This window comes from Schistocerca nitens, chromosome 2, assembly GCF_023898315.1.
Source record: "Schistocerca nitens isolate TAMUIC-IGC-003100 chromosome 2, iqSchNite1.1, whole genome shotgun sequence".
In the NCBI taxonomy this organism is placed as follows: Eukaryota; Metazoa; Arthropoda; class Insecta; order Orthoptera; family Acrididae; genus Schistocerca; species Schistocerca nitens.
This window is the reverse complement of record NC_064615.1, coordinates 1,021,581,798-1,021,602,322: the sequence shown is the minus strand read 5'-3', so window position 1 is coordinate 1,021,602,322 and position 20,525 is coordinate 1,021,581,798. Positions and strand designations below refer to the sequence as shown.

The following is a 20,525-nucleotide window of genomic DNA, read 5'->3' as shown; positions in this document are numbered from 1 at the left end:
TCTTAGGTTAGTTAGGTTTAACTAGTTCTAAGTTCTAGGGGACTAATGACCTCAGCAGTTGAGTCCCATAGTGCTCAGAGCCATTTGAACCATTTTTTTTGGAAACAACTAGGCGCCTCACGTGTGCTGCATGCACAGAACATATGTGCTCAGTGACACGTCATCTGCTTCAATGCAGAGGAGGTAAAGGAGGATGATCGTTATTAACACCAACAATCAATTCATTCTTCCACTCTTGCCGTAAAGTTTGGTACTCGCACGGTAATTAGTTTCCATGTTATAACGTGTTAAATAGGGAAAGTTTAGTTGTAATACCCAGTATAATGCCCTTTGTAAAGTTTTTTCATTTATACAATCACAATGAAGCACACGCTTTCGATAATGAAGCAAAGAAATGAAGAAAATGAGCATTTGATGATGACCGATATCTTGAAAACAATGTACATAGTTTACAAAATAAGTAATAACCGTGAGTGTAACTTTTCGCTCTACATTTTATAATGACAATGATGGAATAAATAACCGATATTCGTTTCTCTTCACGCACCATTTTACGGTGGCAATGGCGCGATGCATCCAGCTCCCCATAGTCACTGTAGTCGGAATCAGTGCCAAAACCGTCTTCATGGTCGTCAACACAAACACAAATCAAATTGACCACAATTATGCGCAAGAATTTCTTCGAGCCGTAACAATATGCACCTTTTCTAACAAGACTTCGCGTACGTCTAGCGCTTTGTATCGAAAATCCGTACTTTTCAGTGAAATTTTTGGTGACTGTTCCCACACCTGAAAACTTTTGTTTCTTTCAAAGGGACTAGCAACTTTGGTACCGCAGGATGGTCTTCTCTGCTGTAGTAAGCATAAATATCCATGCAAATTGCACCCGTCTTGAAAGAGTCGAAGTCAGTGACACGGTGAGGCAGCTTTTTCTTCTTTCCAGGAGTCGCTAAAAATATATTATCTGATCCAGACGACTCGAAATCGTTACGGCTCACGACAACATCTCTCAACTTTTGCAGTAATACTCCCTTGCTTAACATCTGTTCTTGCACTAACGCCAAGAGTTTTTGATGTGTGTTACACCACTTTATCGGCAGGAACTGATGACTGTCCATGAATACTTGCGTATTCTTTCTCTGGTTCGTAAAACGCACGTGTTACTGTAGTACCTGCCTAGCGGCACCTCTTGACACAGAGGATACACTAGGCAAAAGAAGTTTTTTTTCGAGTATCAGAATTTTCTAAACCGCAGCGAAGCAAAGCACAGTCCAACGCAAGCACACCGTAGCAACGACACACGATGCAAGTTGTTTACGTTCGCACCAAACAAAGCCGGCAACGCGGGAGTCGTGACGTCACGACCGGCAGCGATTACCATGCTCGGATTGGTTCACGCCCCACGCCTAATGCCTCGCACTTCTCTTCCACTTGTTACGCTGCCAACTTGAAACGCGTATGTCAAGTGCAAAGTTTCAGCGGCCTGGGTGTAAGAATCCTGTGCGAAGATACTTGGTGTGGTATTATTCGAACTATGATTTCGTTTGTGTGCTGCGTTTAAGTGGTGGCCGATGCAGGGAAATTCAACGGCTAGGTCATGGCTCCGTAGTAAACGTTCCCCCCAGAACCATGAAAATCGCTAATTGTACCATCGGTAGCCAAAATTTGACCTAGTTCTATAGAGTGGGTCTGCACAGACTCCGCGTATTGTAAGTGTTTCTGGATTAATGGTAATTGTATCCACTGTATTCTACATATGGTACGTAGGTATTCAACGTATGGTACTTGAATCCACTATGAGGTAGTGTATTCTACGTATGATAGACCATAAGGCCCGTGCCTACCAGACCGTTAAGCTGTGTAAGACATTAGTACTGTGGATATTGATTTTACTGATGTATATGTGCATCTTAAACTGTGAAACCGAGCGGGCCTACTTGTTTGGGGCCGCTCTGCTTAGTAACTTGCTTCCTTTTCGCGGGAAGATCAAAGCGCAAATTAGCCGGAAGAATAGTAACGAATCCGTCCTGGGGTGGGCTTGTCCAATTTTAAAAGCAGTGTGAGCGAGCCTACTTAAATTTTCTGGCGCTTTCTGCTACTTTTGTGCGCTCGCTTCTCCCGCGTTAAATTTTGTCAATAGTCTAACCTGACATCTTTCTGGAGCTCCTCGTGAGTCATTTACTATTAACTGGAAGGAAGGGCAGATAACATCTTAACACTAATTATTCATTGCGTTCTTAGCTCGCTCACCTGAATTCACACGCGATATTGAGATCGGACCCTTGAATTGGTATTTAATTGTGATGTGTATTTCTGAGAGAGTGTGTAAATTGAAGGGGATCACTGCTGTCAGTTGCAGATGGACATTACGCGGAATCAGCGGCGACGAGCGAAAATGTGACCGGACCGGCATTCGAACCTCGTATCTCCGGCTTACTAGGCAGGTGGTTTAACAACTGCGCCATCCGGAAGACAACTTCGCGGACTATTTCGGCACGCCTCACGACCGATCCACATTCCCATCGAGCGCCACCTATCCGCAGTGGCTCTCCATTTTACTCACCATCCGCTACTCTGAGGTTCCCCACAGGAGGTCGGACGTATTTGTGTGTCCACGCTGAAGAAAGAGGATCCACTGCCGAGCTAGGCATATCAGTTACATGAATGCGCGGTGTTCGTTCTTCCGGATATGTAGACGGACGGTTGGTCTGTAGGGACCGGACGTGTAAGGATACTCCCGCCTGGGCGGTTAAGGCGGTTTGCACTAATAATGATGTTGCCGTATTTATGATATCGCTTTTATTCTGTAGCTGCCCTTGTTGATTAAGGTTTATTTTAACTTTCGTACAGATCTTGGAGCACTTCATATTTTTGATTAGTAAAGTTAATTACCGTTCCCCTAAAGTCTAAAAACTGCTTAATAATCCTTGTTAAATTGCATTCAGTTTGGGCGTTTGATAGTTATTTCAAAGTTCTAACGAAGCCTAGAGGCTCTTGTTCTGTATTAATGGAAATATTGTTATCACTACCGAAATTATTTTAAATATTCTCTGCAAGTAACATTTCAATATTGTTATGTTGTTTTAAATAAATTGTTTTAAGTATTTTACGAATGGCGCTAAATCTTTATTTGGATTCAATCCTTCCAACCCTTGAGCAATCAACAAACTGCAGGAGGCGTACCAGGCCAAGCCTTAAGGCTCTTGTTCTGGATTAATCAAAATATTGTTATTTTTGTAAACACTCGTTGCCAGTTTTGTAAAGGCCTCGTCGCTACTGCTGTGAAGACCGAGTTGCCACTGCTGTTACGGTAGGCCGAATCTGAGTTCGCGAAACGGCTTCTGGTGCAGTACACCGCTAAGACAACTTCTCCCTGTCACTATTATACAGCTACCCCCCGAGTCAGGTAACAAAATAGGAGAACGAGGGTACTACAACTCGCCGACAAATTGGTAACATAGTCACACAAATGACATCAAAGGTTTACTTATCTTTGTGGCTTGTTGAATAAAGAGGTCTGCAGCACTGCTTGTAATACAACACAAAAAAAGGCCCTCAATGCCTAAGTGCAAATAATCGTAGATAATCTTCACAGTATATGTGTTGTTGTGGTCTTCAGTCCTGAGACTGGTTTGATGCAGCGCTCCATGCTACTCTATCCTGTGCAAGCTTCTTTATCTCCCAGTACCTACTGCAGCCTACATCCTTCTGAATCTGCTTAGTGTATTCATCTCTTGGTCTCCCTATACGATTTTTACCCTCCACGCTGCCCTCCAACATTAAATTGGAGTCCGCAGCTCGTGGTCGTGCGGTAGAGTTCTCGCTTCTCGCGCCCGGGTTCGATTCCCGGCGGGGTCAGGGATTTTCTCTGCCTCATGATGACTGGGTGTTGTGTGCTGTCCTTAGGTTAGTTAGGTTTAAGTAGTTCTAAGTTCTAGGGGACTGATGACCATAGATGATAAGTCCCATAGTGCTCAGAGCCATTACTAAATTGGTGATCCCTCGATGTCTCCGAACATGTCCTACCAACCGATCCCTTCTTCTCGTCAAGTTGTGCCACAAGCTCCTCTTCCCCCCAATTCTATTCAATACCTCCTCATTAGTTATGTGATCTACCCATCTAATGTTCAGCATTCTTCTGTAGCACCACATTTCGAAAGCTTCTATTCTCTCCTTGTCTAAACTATTTATCGTCCATGTTTCACTTCCATACATGGCTACACTCCATACAAATACTTTCAGAAACGACTTCCTGACACTGAAATCTATACTCGATGTTAACAAATTTCACTTCTTCAGAATCGCTTTCCTTGCCATTGCAGGCTACATTTTATGTCCTCTCTACTTCGACCATCATCAGTTATTTTGCTGCCCAAATAGCAAAACTCCTTTACTACTTTAAGTGTCTCATTTCCTAATCTAATTCCCTGAGGATCACCCGACTTAATTCGACTACATTCCATTATCCTCGTTTTGCTTTTGTTGATGTTCATCTTATATCCCCCTTTCAAGACACTGTCCATTCCGTTCAACTGCTCTTCCAAGTCCTTTGCTGTCTCTGACAGAATTACAATGTCATCGGCGAACCTCAACGTTTTTATTTCTTCTCCATGGACTTTAATACCTACTCCGAATTTTTCTTTTGTTTCCTTTACCGCTTGCTCAATATAGAGATTGAATATCATCGGGGACAGGCTACAACCCTGTCTCACTCCTTTCCCAACCATTGCTTCCCTTTCATGTCCCTCGACTTTTATAACTTCCATCTGGTTTCTGTACAAATTGTAAATTTACATACAGTACATAGCAAATGCAATTTTCAACTGTCTGTTCACTTCTAACCGTTCACTTAACGACGTTCCCTGTCTGTGCCAGCCCTGGATGATGATCTGTAACCAACGGGGCGAGAGCTGCTCTTCTACCTTCCGAGTAGGTTTCTATCCGTTGTCGTCCAGTCATTGCCGGATTGTACTGGCCGAAGTGAAGTCGATTCTTCATCCTGAGCACCGCCCGTGGCGCTGGTAGAACTCGCGCGAGTCTCTGTGGCTCTGTCACCAGCTCACATCTTTGCGCCTGTGGTGCTTTCGCAGCGCCTGTGTATTGTTCGGAATTCAAATGGCTCCAAGCAGTATGGGACTAAATATCTGAGGTCTTAGAACTACTTAAACCTAACTAACCTAAGGACATCACACACATCCATGCCCGAGGCAGGATTCGAACCTGCAACCGTAGCAGCAGCGCGGTTCCGGGCTGAAGCGGCTAGAACTGCTCGGTCACAGCGGCCGGCCTGTTGTTCGGACGACACAAGAGTTATCACTGCTGAAATTGTTTAAGTGTTCTCTGAAGATAACATTTCAATCTTGTTATGTTGTTCGAAATAACTTATTTTATGCATTTTACGAATGGTGCTTGATCTTTATTTGGGTCCAGCCCTTCCACTTGTAACGTCTCTTAGTAGAACACATATTATATGTGGTAAAGAAACGGAGAAAAGAATAATTGAACTGGATGATTGTAATTGCGTGGACAACGATTGTGTGAACTTTATGTAATAAAGAGAAAGCATTATGTGTCATGTTTTGTTCTTGTATAGAATTATGTACTGATTTTTTTTAAATAATATCTGTGTCGGCGAGTACTGAAACCGCCACAGACGATACTTATTAAATATCAAACAAAGATGAGAATATGTGACTACTATAAATAGTAAAAACCGAACATTAATTTCTCTGTCGTCTTCTTGTAGTTACGTGAGTAGGAAGAGTCTGTGACGTTATATTGTACGCTTGCGTGGCATTCTTTTTGTCAAGGGGCGGCCGGTGTGGCCGAGCGGTTCTAGGCGCTACAGTCTGGAACTGCGCGACCGCTACGGTCGCTGGTTCGAATCCTGCCTCGGGCATGGATGTGTGTGATGTCCTTAGGTTAGTTAGGTTTAAGTAGTTCTAAGTTTTAGGGGACTGATGACCTCAGAAGTTAAGTCCCATAGTGCTCACAGCCATTTCTTTTGTCAAGATTGAGAGAGGGACGCCATTAGACATTGATTTGGAAAGGTGTGTAATAACTTAATCTGTTTAAATGTTTTGAGTAGAGTTACTAAGTGAAAACTTGCATTATGATTTGTAATAAGCTTGCCTGGTATTTTATCCCATCCCTTTAAGACATTTTCAGTTATTTAAATATTATTCGTGGTGCAGAGCTGCGCTACGAACGAACGAGCGAGCCGCTGCCGCGGCGCATTCAAACTGCATTAAAGGAAATCAATCATACCGCAAAGAAGCGGGCAGGTAATAGTGAACTAAAATTATTTCTTTCAGCTTTCGGAATTGCAGAGCAGAGCAGCAGATTTTATGATGTGTTTACAGGTTGACGCGGGCTACTGATAACATATTATTAACAGTGCAAAAAGATAATTTACCTTCACAACATAAAAGAAATCCTGCTGTGCGTAGTTCTGGTCTGGCAAACCTTATAGTAAAAACATCTTTTTCTCTGATAATAGTCTCATGTTTTCGTGTTAGTAGTGGTACTTATTGGTGTTTTACTGTTAACAAAAATTCACTGCAAAATTTTGATGTTGAACAATCATTGCGTAATGTAACATCAGTATTGATAACGAAATAATTTTCATTAACCTTCTCAATAACTGTAAAGTCAGGAAGATATGTTGAACTTTATGGCGAGTTACAGTAACGAAAAAATGTTCCTTTAATAGAAAGCCAGATCCAGAACAATAAGAACATAATATATTTTGTTTTGTTGAAAATTAATGTTCCAAAGAAAGTCACAGCACAGCATCACTAAAAGGTATTTCGGGGCTCTTTTCATAGCAACATATTTTATCTCATATATTAGTTGTTACGCGAGTAATAGTAAAACAAAGGAAATAGAGAGCCAGGGAAACAGTCCTTGAGAAATCAACATATCGCAGGAGGCGTACCAGACTGTCCTCTGTTTTCCGATGTGCCAGCTTAAGCGATCTATCAATACTGGCTCTTTCGAAGCGTTGCGAAATAGTGTTGCGTTGTGTAAGTCAATTGAGAAACAAATGGTACAAGGAGCATGTTTAAACGTAAACTTCTTTAAACTCTGCTTTCGTCAGTACTTCAACTCCCGTGTGTTATTCCCCGTCGGGCCAGCTGCTGATGGGAACGACATGAACGCATCAGTGGGTTGCCAGTATCGACCGAGAAACAAGTGAACATTCCCCCGTCTCACGATCCCACTAGACGCGTAGACTATGTGATCCTTTTTCGGGCCGGCCGGAGTGGCCGAGTGTTTCAAGGCGCTACAATCTGGAACCGCGCGACCGCTACGCTCGCACGTTCGAATCCTGCCTCGGGCATGGATGTGTGTGAAGTCCTTAGGTTAGTTAGGTTCTAGGGGACTGATGACCTTAGAAGTGAAGTCCCATAGTGCTCAGAGCCATTTGAACCATTTCGGCTCCTCGCATTCCCTTGGAGACAAACCGCCTTCTTTCCGCAGAAGCACGAAGAACGACTATATGTCGACAAAAGTATCGATTATTGTACGAGAACTTTTCGAGCCCTGTCGGTCATGGAATCTGAACAGTACCGCACGGAATTAATTTATGTAGCAGTTTCGAATGGTTCAAATGGCTCTGAGCACTATGCGACTTAACTTCTGAGGTCATCAGTCGCCTAGAACTTAGAACTAATTAAACCTAACTAACCTAAGGACATCACACACATCCATGCCCGAGGCAGGATTCGAACCTGCAACCGTAGCAGTCGCTCGGTTCCTGACTGCAGCGCCTAGAACCGCACGGCCACTCCGGCCGGCTCTGTAGCAGTGATCATTGACGAAATATAGGGAGAATCAGGTAGTCAATAAGGGAGCAGGGAGGATTTTTTAAAAAATACTATTATACGGTAAAAACTAAACTCCGTCCGAACAGGCCTTGGAAGGCCCAACGGTACCGACCGGAAGCCGTGTCATCCTCAGCCCAAATGCGTCACGGAATGCGGATATTGGAGGGCGTGTGGTCAGCACCCGCTCTCCCGGCCGTATGTCAGTTTACGAGACCGGAGCCGCTACTTCTCAATCAAGTAGCTCCTCAGTTTGACTCACAAGGGCTGAGTGCACCCCGCTTGCCAACAGCGCTCGGCAGACCGGATGGTCACCCACCCAAGTGCTAGCCCAGCCCGACAGCGCTTAGCTTCAGTGATCTGACGGGAACCGGTGTTACCACTGCGGCAAGGCCGTTGGCCTACAATACGGCAGATACCGGGAAATGCGGAAGAATACGTTACCCCATCACCACCCGGCATACAGCAACCAACCGTAGATGCCACAACCGGCACTGGTGTTTAACCTTCCGCAGAGAATTGTAGTCTTCTCGTTTTTCATATGCCGCTATTGTCAAGAGTCCCGTAGAAGACACCTGGGACGAATTACCAGTACCGTAAGCATACTTAACTTGGCACGCGAGGGCTTGCATAAGAGCAGTCACTGGAGAAGAGTGAGTCCGCTTGCGTCACCTGGACGGCACGGCATTGGCCTTTTTAGCGCGCCGTTACTGGAGGCCGCGACGCGCGGCAGATGCGCCGTCTCCGGAGCTGAAGGCTGTCGTAGGCACGGTGAGGGGGAGGGGGATCTGGACGGCCTCCAGTGACCCCGCAGTGGGCGTTCCAGGAATGGTCTGCGACCGGTTTACCTGCCGCGGCGCGACCGCTGGTCCAGCTACTCGCGCCGCCTCCAGTTCGCGCTTTCTGGTCGCTGAGCACAGCCGGTGCAGCTCTGGCAAAATCAGCAGGCCAAGTGCCTTCACAAGCCTACCACAAATTACTCTATGAGGCCTTGTACTACCCAAGGCTGACTGGAATCCCTGCCAGCGTGGCAGCAACGTAGTAGAGGAGGAGAGATTAGCGTTTAATGTACCGTCAACGACAAGGTCAGTAGAGGCGGACACACAAGATCGGCAGCGTCCACATCAAGCGAAACAACAATTTGCCTTAATAGAGTTAGAGAAACCACAGAAACGTAAATGTGGTTGGCCCGACGGGGAACTGAACCCCAGTCCGAGACCAGTGTGTTAACAAGTGGCCGATATCGCTTTGTATGGGCTATTGTATTTATTAAGATACACTGACATGACCAGTGACCACCACGAGACTGAATGCCGCCTGGTGGTATGGTGGAGACATGATGCACTTAGGGAAGTTGTAACACCTCGGTTCAGTTTACAGTGATAAAAGCTATAGAAAGAATAATTTAAAATTAAGAATAGAATTTTTAGAGGGGAAAATAGTGTGGAATCAGAGTTCGGTAATTGCAGATCAAAATTATAGTATATCAGCAAGTAGTTGGACCAAAGCTATTCAGCAGTAAATCAGCACCATCTAGCGGAAACCGTAGGCATTAACTAACACGTTAACTGAAGTGAACGTTTACGTGTTTTACGGACTGCTTAATATGAACTTTTGTGACTCTTTGACGTCCACACCCAACCGAAAGGTAGCGCAGGCTGTCTTAATGATAAAAGGGAAGAAGAGTTTTAGCCGGGCAAATTCCTAAATAAAAGCGATATTTACAAGACTCGCAGTAATAGCAAAACACAAGGCCCGCACCTCATCGAAGAGTCGTCACTGTCACGTCGGGAAGTAAAGCCGGAAAACCTACCGACGATGCGTATCCACGAGCAGACGTCTACGTGGAGTACCTCAAAAGGGAACCACAAGAGAGTTGGGGATGCTTCAAAGTTCACTGTTCACTCACATTAATGTGACCATCTGCCGAAAGCTTGAATAACTTCCTGGGTGAGAGTCAACGAGGCTCTGGAAGGTACTGACAGGAATGTGGCGCCATACCGATTCCAGTTTTTGAGTGTCTGAACTGGCAGTGTCAGTAAATTACACTAACTATGAACTAACAAAGGTAACACTGACATTATTTGTACTACTGCAGTTGCTGCCACTAATAGATGTAACAATAATAATAAAAATAAAAGTAATAATGTTAATACTAACAATAAATATGACATTAATAACAATAATCATAATGATAGAAATAAGCAGAACTTGCAGGTGTACAAAATACATAAAATAGCGAGTTGTGGGAAAAGGAAACTTAAGGAGACTGCATCGGCTAAGAATACTGGGAAGTGAGGTAGACAGGTCGGCAAAAGGGATGACCAAAAGTAAACGAGTGCGTAAGGGGACAATGGTAATCCTTTGCGTACGGCGGTAATAGTAATCCTTATTGTTGCTTTAGCATATATGTCATTACCTGTAACCTGAAGCTGGGGATATTATTTAGTTCTCTAATATAATGTGAGAAGTTGTTCCAGAGTCGGTTTCCTGCTACTGAGATGTACTTCGAGAAGGTGGCTGAACGATGGAGTGCGATAGAAAGGATTTTGCTCTGATGGAAACGGGTGTTTCTGCCATGCTGTTCAGATAAGAGCGTTATAGTCGATGAGAGATATGTGGGGCAGTGTCCATTGGGGGAAAAAAAACAGAGGGTATGGAAATTTCTGCGCTTATCTGCACGCATCCAGGACAGCTGTACATATGGTTGTCAAATATGATCAAAGAGTCGAACACTGGCATTTATAACCAGTTCCTAACGCCGTGAGCTTTCCTGAGAAAGGCCTTGCAAGATAACACCGCTGTAATCAATAACTAGACGGGTAGATGGCTACACCTTGTTGATCGGAACTGGTGCAATCACCTAATACATGAAGGGAGAAGGGGAAGAAGAATTATAAAAAACTGACGGAGTACATCGAAAAAGTTCAAAGAAAGGCAGCACGTTTTGTATCATCGCGAAATATGGGAGAGAGTGTCACAGAAATGATACAGGATTTGGGCTGGAAATCATTAAAAGAAAGGCGTTTTTCGTTGCGACGGAATCTTCTCACGCAATTCCAATCACCAACTTTCTCCTCCGAATGCGAAAATATTTTGTTGACACCGACCTACATAGGGAGGAACGATCACCACGATAAAATAAGGGAAATCAGAGCTAGTATGGAAAGATACAGGTGTTCATTCTTTCCGCTCGCTATGCGAGATTGGAATAATAGAGAATTGTGAAGGTGGTTCGATGAACCCTCTGCCAGGCAAAAAATGTGATTTGCAGATGTAGATTAAGCGGTCTAGACGGTTTTATTTAGAAAAAAATGTCTCTTTTGTTGGTTCTATGCCACTGAACACTTTCGGTATACACGATACGCCATTTGTCGGGGTATGGTGAGCCCCACTTTTTCCATCAACGCCTCCGCGACCACTTGTTACGTGAAGCAAACGACTACCAGTCTGTGCGTCGCTTGACCCCCCCTGCGGGTTTGCGCCGGCGCGGAAGAAGGGGTTCTCTCAAATAACAGCGTGCTAATTGCGACCCGCCGCAGAGATCCGCAATGAGAGGTCCTTTGCGACGCGTCGCTGGCCCATAAAGCGAGCACGGATCGGCGCTGCCACTGCAGTTATTGGAATCTGCAGTGGTCATTACTGCGCGCGGCGATTGGATTCCGCCGAGAGAAGGGGTGGGGGTGTAGGGGATAGGGGGGGGAAGGGGGGGGGCAGGATTGCTGTCTGCTGCCGCGCGGCTGACAGTTCTGGGCGTGCATTTCTGCTCTGAAAGTTTGTCGGTGGAGCTCTGGTTCACCCCGTATAAATCACGCCAGAACAGTGCGATAAACACTACCATTTAACGATCAAATACAATTACACTATTCACAACGGCTAAGACAGGAGTAGCCAGTTTTTATTAAACAGTGTTACTGTTCCACGTATACATTCCACTGAGTCCTCCCCCCTCGTATCTCCCCACCACCATTTTTATGCCCATCAAGTTCACGGCTTCCTTGCAAATCGAAGACAACTTCGTAATTTGGCAAAAAATTTGTCTAAGTAAAATATTGCACATCAAGGAAGAAGTGAAGGTATTCATTCACACTATAAAAAATGGAGATAATATGTTTAATGCGATAACTGAATGCAAAAGCTCAAAATTCTTCAGCAGCCTCCAGCAACTTCTAATGCAATGCGTTTAAGGTGTGCTCAAATGGCTCTGAGCACTATGGGACTTAACGTCTGAGGTCATCAGTCCCCTAGAACTTAGAACTACCTAAACCTAACTAACCTAAGGACAGCACACACATCCATGCCCGAGGCAGGATTCGAACCTGCGACCGTAGCGGTCGCGCGGTTCCAAACGGAAGCGCCTAGAACCTCTCGGCCACACCAGCCGGCTAAGGTGTGCCACTGTGAAACAAATGACAATCAAACTTTCAGCAGCGCGAGTGTCGCTGAAAAGAAGCGATAGTCGGCAGTCATCTACGCACTATAAGGCCACCCTGTTGTACGAGGTATGTCCAAAAAGTAAATTCCGTTTGGTTATATAAAACAAACGTGTGCAGATACAGAAAAAATAGTTATTGTACAAAACTCTACAACTGTTAAACTACTTTTTTATCTAGCTTCCGAAATTTTGTAGGCACTTGTCATAGCGTGGCACAAGTTTTTGTACGCCTTCTTCATAGAAGGTTGCCTGCGTATTCAACCGTGTGGTAACATGGGGCTGTAGGGAGGATGATCAAACGCGTCCCAGTGAAATTCCTGTAAGAGTTGTTTGGTCACATTCGAGGCCAGGCGTTATCGTGGAAAAAAACAACACCTTTTGACAGTAATCCTCGGTGCTTTTTCTGTATTGTGCGTAGCAATTTCTTAATGGTCTCGCAGTAACCATGTGCATTGATTGTTTGGCCTCGTGGTAACAAATCAATCAGCAAAATGCCTTATCTATCCCATAAAACGGTGCACATGACTTTTAGAGGTATCAAGATTTGCTTAGACTTAACCATCGTTGGGGATGAAGTGTGCCTCCATTCCATTGATTGCCCTTTCGTTTCAGGGGTGCCGTACGATACCCAAGTTTCATTCCCCGTGGCTATTCGAGAAAGAAAACCATCGCCTTCTTCATTGTAGCGTGTCAAAAACTGAAGTGCACTGCCAATCCGTTGTTTTTTGTGTTGTTCAGTAAGAATTTTGGGTACCCAACGTGAGCAGAGTTTTCGAAATTTCACTAACAATTCCATGAATTATTGATCGTGAGATTTGCAGAACTTCCATAGCAAGTGCACTAAGTGTAAACTTACGGTTGTGCTTGATCTTCTCTTCAATTGTGTGAACCAGTTCATCAGTAACCACAGACGGGCGTCCACTTCGTTCTCCATCGTGCACTTGACACGTCCTTCATTGAACAGTCTGACCCATTTTCTAACCATTGAATCACTCATTTTGTCCGTAAACCTCGCAGATTTGCCGATGAATTTCCTTTGGTTTAATTTTCTTTGCATTTCTGCAGATCTGATTCCTCATGCGGCGGCGTTTTCAATAACGAATTACATTATAAAGAAGCACTACAAAGCACACGTCGGCAGCAGCGATCTGAAAATGGCGTACATGTGTTCTCCTTGATTCAGAATAACTGCCGCGCATGCTCGGAACTGCGATCGTAGCGCTGCCGCGGATAAAAATAGGAACAGAACTTACTTGTGGACGACCCTCGCATTAAGTATAAAGCGTGTCCTAGGAGGAATGGACCAAACTCAGGGGTGTGACAGCAACAATGATCCGAAGTAAAAAAGTATAGTAAACATGGGCTCTAAAATGCATGCCTTAAGAGCTTCACTACTTCTTCATCTTCGATACTATGAAACAAATCTCTTCTAACGCAAGCTCATTGATTTCCATATTTTGGGAGGGGATAATATGGCCCAAAATACTGAAAAATTGTCTAGCAAACATGGGCTCTAAATTGCATACCTTAAGAGGCACTTGAATAGTAGAAGAGACGTGTTTCACATTAGCGAAGATAAACAAGTGCTCGTATTAAGCAATCAGTTCAGAGCCCACGTTTACTGGATATCTCTCTCTTATTATCGTCCATATGGAAAGCATAGAGCTTGCAGTAGAAGAGATTTGTTTCACAGTATCGATGATGGACAAGTGCTCATAGTGTTAAGGTATGCATTTTAGAACCGACGTTTACTAGACTTTTTGGCTTCGAATGATGATTCCTATCATATCCCTGAACACCGAACTTTATTCGTGGGACACCCTATATACTCTTTACACCTACGTAGAAAGCCGGATGAGTGACCGAGCGGTTCTAGGCGCTTCAGTCTGGAACCGCTCGACCGCTACGGTCGCAGGTTCGAATCCTGCCTCGGACATGGATGTGTGTGATGTCCTTAGGTTAGTTAGGTTTACGTAGTTCTAAGTTCTAGGGGACTGATGACCTCAGATGTTGAGTCCCATAGTGCTCAGAGCCAACGTATGTAGAAACGTCTGGTGCAGTGAAATACGCCCAGGTCAGTGTCAGACTAAGCACTGCAATAATGTGATGTTACACCACACTTCCGCCAGTTTGCAAACGAAGCGAATGAAGCTTTAGGAGATCATAAACGTAAGTGAACAACTGACATATTAAAGGTGTATCATACGATTATCGCACCATAACTGAGCCGTGGCGGCTCGGTTTGACTACCTCTGGCACCGGTATCGATAGTCACCTCCCTTGTGACTTATCTTTGGTTTTGCTGGTTGAGGTGTGGAGGCTCGGCCCGACGGAAGGAGTGGTGAAAGGCACGTGACGGATGGGGGAGGGCTGGAGCAGCAGTGCCAGGCGGCGGGGTTTGATTGGGCCGATTCGGGATGGACAATGCATGTACCCAACCGGACCGCCGAGCGACTTGTCGTATGTTGGGCATCCGCTAAAGAAGGCGACGAAGGTCGAGCTCTGCTGACGGGGGCCTCCTTCTGTTATTTGAAAACGAGTTAAAAGGATGCTGCCTATGGGTCTTCTGGCCCTCTGGTTTAATTTTTAAAGGAAAATTGGCGCAATATTACTATCTTGTTCAGTGAATAATCTGTATCTGTTCTGCAGTATGCTTTGGCTTGAAAGTGTCCAATGATTGTTAGTGCGTCTTCTTTGAAGCCACGTGATACTGTTAATTGGTAAACCGCTTATGTGCACCTGCTTGGGGTGCGATTTTATGAATTGAAGTGGTAACACCGGTGAGTGGCACTGTACCCGGTGGTAACGTCATGGTACTGGGTATGAATTTGAAATCTAATTGTGATTCAGTAAAGTGTATTTATTCTAATCTACGTTGATGTGTTTTAGTGACAATTGAGTTACGTAGGGCAACTACTGAGTGAAATTTTCTGCCTTGCTTAAGGGTTTAACTACAACTGCTCTGTTTGTACCTGCGCCTTGTTAGTTACATGTACTCGCTTATCACCTTACCTACACAGAGGCGTATGTATTTACTGTGTCATCAAAATCCATTCTAATTGTTTCTGTCAGTCTCAGCAGTTTCCTCTAATCTGATTAAAAGCCTTGTGAAGGCGTATATATATATATATATATATATATATATATATATATATATGTGTGTGTGTGTGTGTGTGTGTGTGTGTGTGTGTGTGTGTGTTAGTTTATTTATTTAAGTTTGGCTGTAACTAGTTGTTTTATCTTAAGTTACGAGTCGTATTCACTTTGCTAAGACGAGGCTCATCATTCGTGAGTGTATATTGTTATCGTTTGAAGGTGCTACCTCACGTGTGATTTACGTTCAGCTGATTGCGAAACACGTGAGTCTACCTTGCTGTTTGCAGCCGTGACTTCTGGGCCGCTACCACGGCGGCATCCTCCCCAACGCCCGAGGTTCAAATGGTTCAAATGGCTCTGAGCACTATGGGACTTAACTGCTGAGGTCATCAGTCTCCTAGAACTTAGAACTACTTAAACCTAACTGACTTAAGGACATCACACACATCCATGCCCCAGGCAGGATTCGAACCTGCGAGCGTAGCGGTCGCGCGGTTCCAGACTGTAGCGCCTAGAACCGCTCGGCCACACCGGCCGGCCAACGCCCGAGGTCTAAGTTATTGCCGCGGGAGGACTTTGCCGCTTCGTCTGCCATATCTAACAAAAGTTGAGTAGTTGTCTTGTTCATTGGAGCTATACCTGCATTGAGCGACTGTAGTCTGTGAAATTTGGCGCAATTAACCCCTGAACTTTGTAAATTACGATTCAAATTTCATTTTTACTGTTATAAACTCAGATGTTTTGTGTTTATTGAATACTGTTTCCTTTTGCTGGAATACTGTTTCGTTTTACACAATTTTACTGCTCATAACAAATCTTGCTAGTAATGTGCAACTATGTACTATTACACGTAAAACAGTATAACGCACCACCTGTATTTTTTTTAAAATATCAGGCAGCAGGTGTATAAATATGCAATAAATGATATGAAAGCCCCTTCTGTCCAAATACCCCAATTGCCATTCCAGCACCAGATGTTAATTTAGATAAAGATACTTTAAGTGACATTTATCTGTATCCATAAACGCTCGATAACGAGCAGAACATACCTGAAATGCGATGCAGTATCTTAAACATAAAATAAATGTGTCTGATAGCAGAAACATACAAATAATGATCTTGTATTATGTTGATGGTAAAATCTTCAGAGTCATTAAGCTGCGTCAAATTCCCCGTCACACTTTTCCAATGGTCACTTTTGGATCCCTGTACTAGGAAGGAGTGTTCAGTCAGCCGGCGACACCATTGGAGTTCAAATGGCTCTGAGCACTATGGGACTTAACTTCTGAGGTCATCAGTCCCCTAGAACTTAGTACTACTTAAACCTAACTAACCTAAGGACATCACACACATCCATGCCCGAGGCAGGATTCGAACCTGCGACCCTAGCGGTCGCGCGGTTCCAGACTGTAGCGCCTAGAACCGCTCGGCCACTCAGGCCGGCACACCATTGGGGTCCTGAAGAATATCCCATCAGAGGATCGAAACTTGGAGCATGGAAGAAGAACGTGACGAGGCTTAACGACTCAGGAGAGTTTACCATCAATGACAAAGGCCACGAAAACCAGTTTTCCCGGTGTAATCAGTATTCCATGAAGTTCCGGAATTTCAGCCGAATGAGGTTGAAATCTTGCCACGATATTTCGGCTGACAACCATTCAGCCGTCTTTTACACTGGGGATTGCCAGAATACAGAATGTTATGCCACTGTGGCAAAACCTACAACTGCCAGACCACAATCACAGTACGAGGAACGTGCGTTGAACTTGATCACCACTCACACTTTCCGCAGCTCAGTAATCAGCCATAGCCGAGCACTGTTTCTGCACATGACATTCTGTGGACTGCCAGAATGAGATTTTCACTCTGCAGCGGAGTGTGCGCTGATATGAAACTTCCTGGCAGATTAAAACTGTGTGCCCGACCGAGACTCGAACTCGGGACCTTTGCCTTTAGCGGGCAAGTGCTCTACCATCTGAGCTACCGAAGCACGACTCACGCCCGGTACTCACAGCTTTACTTCTGCCAGTATCTCGTCTCCTACCTTCCAAACTTTACAGAAGCTCTCCTGCGAACCTAGCAGAACTAGCACTCTTGAAAGAAAGGATATAGCGGAGACATGGCTTAGCCACAGCCTGGGGAATGTTTCCAGAATGAGATTTTCACTCTGCAGCGGAGTGTGCGCTGATATGAAACTTCCTGGCAGATTAAAACTGTGTGCCCGACCGAGACTCGAACTCGGGACCTTTGCCTTTCGCGGGCAAGTGCTCTACCATCTGAGCTACCGAAGCACGACTCACGCCCGGTACTCACAGCTTTACTTCTGCCAGTATCTCGTCTCCTACCTTCCAAACAGGAGAGCTTCTGTAAAGTTTGGAAGGTAGGAGACGAGATACTGGCAGAATTAAAGCTGTGAGTACCGGGCGTGAGTCGTGCTTCGGTAGCTCAGATGGTAGAGCATTTGCCCGCGAAAGGCAAAGGTCCCGAGTTCGAGTCTCGGTCGGGCACACAGTTTTAATCTGCCAGGAAGTTTCATTCTGTGGACTATTCTGCCACGGAATTATTGGCCACGACGAGATCTTTCAGGGATTCATTTAGTGACGAATTTGTGAAAAGACGTTTGGCAGGAGATCTTATTAATCGTGATGGCAGCTTTCAACTGGATAAGGCATCCGAACCGACGATTTCTTTAATATCTTAGAAAGAAAATATTTTACGCCTAAATACACTTCTAGCGACAGTTAATTTTCTTATGTCTGTAGCTGAATTTTAACTATATGGACCCGCAATTAGATAGAGGGAGGGGGGGGGGGGGGCGGAGCGGAGCGGAGGGTGCATGCATCACCAGATGGATGCAACAGATGGAGCAACATTTGTAGAGGGCGCTAAACTCGACAGAGGGCGATCATGTAGCGCTGGGGTTCTCAACAAAATTTCCTCGATGACCCCTTCATCGAGCATGATTGGTACCTTGTCATATCACAGTACCAAGTACCTAAAAATCCAAATTAAGAGTCTTTTTATACGTTTTCTATTTTTGGTACTTAGAAAAAAATTGACATATTCATTATTGAAAAAGTATTGAGCTTAAAACTTTGTCAGTTTAGCCATCATTGTTATTGTTAAATTTTTTATTATTGCTCAAAATCTTTGTCTTCAAATCTGGGTGTTTAGTATAACAGACTCCTTAAAAAATAAAAACTGAGTATCATACGAAATATTTTTTTATTCTAATAGCATCTTGCGGACCCCTCTGGCATTGCTCGCGGACCCCTGGAGGTCTGCGGACCACGTGTTGCGAACCACTGACTATAAAACACTGACCTGACGGCCGAATGGTTGTCAGCCGAAATATCGTGCCAAGATGTCGACGTCATCTGGCTGCAATCACGAAAGTTCGTGGTTTATGCAGTACATGTTTCGTCGGAATTACAAGCACATATATGCAGTAGCATTATCCGAGAAAGTATTGTAAGCTCGTCACTCGATCCTGTTTAAATAATACAGGGCCCCAAAAAAGAGTCACCACCAATGCTACTCAGATATGGAGGCAGAGTCTTTATTAATAATGTCAGTCTGCTGAGTGTCGTAATTTACGATTTGATCACAGTGAAACTATGCCTCACCCGTAAGGAGCACAGTTGCACTTAAATAGTGTTTAACACGTTGTTCAACAAACCATTCGCAGAATATACCCGTGTAAGGAAATGAGCTGGTGATAGTGCCTGTACATGCCTGTAAATATCCTTAATATGGGCACAGCAGGGCAGCACGTACACTCGCCAGACAGTTGTGGCGTCATCGTGATGTGTTGCGCCTACTTGTCTTACGCTGACACTAGGGTCGTCGTCAACTGAATGAAAAGCTGCCTCCTCCATTTGCGGTATCGTCGTCCTTGTACGCCTATCATAGTCGCAAGCGGCGGTCTCAAACGTCCCACGCTATCTGAAACGATGATCGTTCTTGTGTCCTGCTGTAGCGGCACTTGCCCTTCTCTGGGTAACTGTTAAGAAAGAGTGAACGACACAGACGACCACTGCAGCTCGTGTACTGAATCGGAGCTCTTTTAATGCGGGTAAACGCAGGATGGTGTCGATAACTAATAGAAATAAGCTTGCAACATGCTCCTGGATCTTGTCAAGTCGTGTATAAGTATTCAGGATGATACGGAACGGGTACGTGAAGTTAGCAGTAGACAACACGACTAAGGTCTTATTTTTCTTGCGGGGATTCGGTGAGTGCAGCCTGTCTTTTAAGGAAGCTGCACAGAATAATCTTGTTCGACATACATTAATACACTGTTCTGGTATTTGAAGTGCTCAAAAGGTCGACTTGAAGGGGCAAGTCGAGTACTTTACTGGTCGGAAGTTGTGGATACAGTCCTCAACAAAGTGCAGTAAGTGTGGCAGGGACCTTAAACACGAAGTGTTCTTGTGAAACTCTCTTGGGGTGTGAAGGAAAGGAAGATTAGGACATAACGCCAAGATGTATGTAGTCAACATAGAGAGGCTATATTTGTTACAGCAAACTGGACGACAGCAACAAACAACACTGGCCACCATATTTTGTAACGTTAGGCGCATCCAACATTTAACTTAGGAAGATGCAACATACGTTGGAAAATCGTACAATTTTGTGGTCAAAATATAATTAAAAGTGTATGTTCAGAGCACATTTGTATTAATTGTAGTAATGAAAACAGCTGGAATGTCATACTTTAGCGAAATATCAGCGTCTCTTCTATCATTTCTTATACGTGACAGTGACATTTTCCTAATTTCCACATCGTATATTCGTAGTCTTCATGGTCTTCTGATAGTCAGGCAGACGACTTTATTAAAGAACACCTCACTAATGCAGTTAACGAGTCTCAGTGTATCGATAATATATCTGTTTGTTCAGAGTAGAATTCCGTGTTAAAAAATTCTATGCTCTATGTATGTGTGTAAACATCAATTACGCTCATCTTTATATATTTTTACAGAATTCTTTCGACAAAAAGGTGCTAACACAACGACAGATAACCAGTATAAGGCGGGAACCAATGGCGGCCTAATGAACATAGGTATGTACGCTTATCTAGTCTTAGCGATTCTGCTAATTGCTCTTTTCCGAGAAACAAAAATCTTAACGCAATATGACATGACAGTCCTTCCTTCCATTAGTAA

At 44.3% G+C, this 20,525-nt stretch overlaps 1 protein-coding gene and 1 pseudogene across 9 annotated transcripts in view; both read right to left on the bottom strand.

The window, feature by feature from the left end:
- LOC126237366 (prolyl 4-hydroxylase subunit alpha-2) overlaps nucleotides 1-20,525 on the bottom strand; it is an 840,261-nt gene that overhangs the window by 158,754 nt on the left and 660,982 nt on the right. The gene's annotated exons all lie outside the window — the stretch shown is intronic.
- Nucleotides 8,110-8,227, bottom strand: LOC126238451 (5S ribosomal RNA; annotated as a pseudogene).